Source organism: Myodes glareolus, chromosome 18, assembly GCF_982192425.1.
Source record: "Myodes glareolus chromosome 18, mMyoGla1.1, whole genome shotgun sequence".
NCBI lineage: Eukaryota > Metazoa > Chordata > Mammalia > Rodentia > Cricetidae > Myodes > Myodes glareolus.
In genome coordinates, this window is record NC_142043.1 from 16,904,777 (window position 1) to 16,908,852 (window position 4,076).

Below are 4,076 nucleotides of genomic sequence, written 5' to 3' on the forward strand. Positions count from 1 at the left end.
TTGCAAGTGCTGTATGAGGGGTGTCTCTGCCTCATTCCTTAGCAAATAGATTTCTCCTTTTTTCATTCCTTGTTTTAATTCTTCATCTCATCCCAAGGCAAAAAATGTACTTGGAAGTGATACACACCCCCTCTCCTAGGTAAAGAACCAAAGTCCCTTCATTTTGTCCTCTACCTCTATCTTATGTTTTATGTAAGATATTTCCCATAAAACATTCCTGTCCTCAGAAATGGCTAGGAGCAAAAGTAACAGGGTAGCCTTCTGGGAAGTACACCCATCCCAAGGTCAGCCGATAAGAAAACTTGACAAGCAACAGGCAAGATTCAAAAATAAAATTCCTGAGAAGTCCCTAGATGTGACCAATCAGGATTAAACCCATCACCCCATACTGTGCTAATGTTTTCTGGGTTAAACAATGCCCTCTAGAAGGGCGGGGCACCTCCTCTTGCTGCTTTTGCACCAGTTGCTGTGACAAGGTCCCTGCCAGCTTGTATTGTGCACACAATAAATCTTACTTTTGCATTTCAGTGAGTCTATCTCCCTGGAGATCTTTTGGAGTCCCCAAGGACTAGGCATAACATTCGGGGGCTTGTCTGGGATCCCCAGAGACACCCCTATTGGGACCCCTGACCCTGGAAGGTTTATTTTGATCTACTGCGGTAAATCTGTGTTTGAAGTTTTGTCTGTCTTTCTTCCATTTTCGCCAGCGCCAATCTCGGAATCTGAATCTAAATTTGAACAGGTCAATTTGTCCGGGCAGACTCACTAGATGGCTGACCTGGAGGAATCAGAAGACGTCCCCTTTCCTTGTCTGGACAGGGGTCTCTCATCTGAGACCATCCCGTCAGGGACTCAGTCAAGCCCCATCTGAAACTCTGAATCTGAAGTCTCTGGTAATTAGATAGCCTTACTGAATGCCTCCCATCCCTCCTGTATGTTTTTTGATCTTGTTGAGGCCGAGTCTTCAGGCTCCCAATAAATCAGACCATCTGGTACCTATCAGTGTCTGTTTTGGGCCCTTTGTCTAACTGCTGTGTTTGTTGGTTTTGTGTGTTCTGTCTTTGTGTCTTTGTTGACAACTGACTTGAATGGACAGGCTTTTCCTTCCACCTAATCTGACTGTACTCCCTTCGCCTTTGCAGGTTTTCCCCTTAAAACCCCCATGCTGCATGTCACCCTGTTACTTCCCATGCTGGTGGATGACTTCCCTTGGCCTGCTCTGGGGACTGTGGGCCTCGATTTCTGGCCAAACATGGCCATGGTTTGGTTCTGCGGGCCAAGGGCAGTGAGGAGAAGTCACTGACTATAGGTGTTAAGCTGTAGTGGCCGTGTTGTAATACTATGACCAGACTTCCCTCCACCATAGCTGCTTTGGTCATTCAGATCCGGTGGGTTATAAATATCTGTCATCATTTAGAGAGGCTGGTTATAAATTACTACTGGTTATGGTATGAAAAAAAAAACTGTTAGTCTCAGATGTTTCATGCTGGTACAGGATTTTAAGTGATGCAAATTTAAAGTTATTTTTGTTATAGTATATGGGTGTTTCTGTTCTTATTTAAAATATTGCAACCATACAACATATTACATACTACTGAGGAAAATCACAAGAAAGACTTTGGTAAGAGTTTTTATGTTGTCTGAAAAGCAAGAAAGACTTTGGTAAGAGTTGTTATCTTGTCTGAAAGGCGAGAAAGACTTTGGTAAAAAGCAAGAAAAATTCTGATATGTTGTCTGGGAAGTGAGAGAGAAAGCAGGAGACTGAAAGAATGAAGAGGGAAAAATGGATTAAAGGTATATAAAAAATTATAGAAGGTCAGAAGGGGATGTGAACTATGTTTGCTGTAGTTTCTCATACATGTAAATACTGAATATGCTCGTTTCATTGAAAAGTTTGTCTATGTTAGTTTTCTTGCAAACACGGCGCTGAGACAGAAGTGGTTTGGATATTTTTGTTGTCTATGTCACCCATCACTGCTGTGACCACATTTGCAGGCCTGACCTCAAAATTTATCTCTGAGCTCTGGTTATAGGACTTGGGTTGACAGAAATTCAGATGCCTTGTTATAGATAATGTTCAACTGTTTTATGCTGTTATTTATTGAAAAGCTGGCTATAGAGTTGGATTATGGCTCTTCCTTCACTAGACCCATGTTTATTTAAAAGTTTCCTTTGTCGCTCGCTCTGTCAGTCTGAGCCCCTGACACAGTGACAAGGAGAAGAAAACAAAGCAGAACAATCAAAAAAAAAAATGGACTTGATTTATGTGAGCATTCTGTAGCTTTAGATTTAAGTTTATTTTGTTAGGTACAATCAAAAATCTTTTAAAATTAAAATAAAACTAGTTAAAAGTTAATTAGTAACACTGGGAATTGATAACTTGAAATTTATGCATCAGTAATTTTAGAGAAACCATAAGGCATGTCTCCTTTTTGGATTTTGGCTTGCACTTTTGCTAGAAAAAAAAAAACGGATGCCACATGATTTCACGGCCATCTTGATTAAAGGTGACCACATGGAGTGGGCCTAAATAGGAGGCAACAGCAGATCTCTAAGATAGTTTGAATCGAGGATTAGATTTTTGTATGATGACTCCTGTCCCATTCTGAAAACAAATATATATATAAATATATATATATATATTTATATATATATATGTATTAAAGCTTCACCTCAATGTTTTTATACTCAAAAATGTACCTTGCTCTGCCAGCTAGACTTTGTTCATTTAAGAGTCACCCAGGTGATAATGGTTATAAAGACATAAAGGGATCATAGGGAACAGCTGAGGCTTACAAATGTACAGCAGGGCTAGAGTCCCAAAGAATGTACAGTTGAAAGAATGGACCTTAACAGTTTTAGAAATGCCCGTGGCTGCCACTTGGAGACCTGCAATATTTTATTTAAATGTATATATACACACATACACACACACACACACACACACACACACACACACACACACACTCTCTATCACCAGAAGTACAAGTTACAGTAAAATAGAGTAGGCTGAGATCTAAAAGACAGGCTATGTATAATGCCATCAAAGATGCAGTGAAAGAGGTCCTTTATTTTTGATATTGCAGGAAGAAATTTAAGAGATTTTAATGTTTTAAGAACAGTTAAAACTATGGGACATTTGTGCTTATAAAATGTTTTATATTGTTAATGTTTGGACATAATAAAAGGCTAAAAATTAGGGTCAGAGTCATAAACACCAAATGCTAACCAGGAACTGGGATGTTCATTTCTTATAATGCAGCAAGACAATGACCTGAGCTGTCAGGCAAAAGGCTTGAAACAGTTTCTCAGCCCATTGAGGCTTGACCCTTTGATGGAAAACAAACAAACAAAAAAACCCAAACAAACAAAAAAACCAAAACCCTTTTTACAGGGGTAGCCAAAGACCATCTGCATGTCATATGTTTGCATTATGATTCATAACAATGACAAAACTGCAGTTGTAAGATAGCAATGGAAAAATTTTATAGTGGAGTATCGCAACATGGAAAACTATATTAAAAGGTCAAAACATTAAAAACTTGAGAATCAGTGGTTTAAAAATGTATCTTCTTGCTCAAGGTCTATTCAGCCTTAAAAATGTACGTTTAGCCTCCTAACTTTATTGGGTTTAAGATATTTGAATGAACTGAGTCATAAATTATTTGTATTGATACTAAGGGGAACCTTCAATTGGAAAATTATGTTTTCTAGGGCTTCTACTTAACAGAGATAAAACTACAAACTCCTTTCCCCAAGGTCAGACATTCTGATAAAGCTCCCATTCCCCCAAGGGGCTTGGAGAAAGTTCTAACACCCTAAAAGGGTGTAGCCCTTCTTAATCTCTAGCAAAGGGGAACTTGTGGCTCCTCCCTAACACAGCAGCTGTGGTGCCTTAGAACTTGTCAAGGGCAATGCCAGACCCTAGGCTCCCTCCTGTTACAGGTTTGCCCTGGGATCTTTTCCTTGGTTTCCCAGGAGACAGTATTAACAGCTGGATACAAACTTGTTCTGTTTTTATCTTCACAATGACTCTTTATTAGATTCAATTCAAAATCATTATTTTTTTAAGGCTA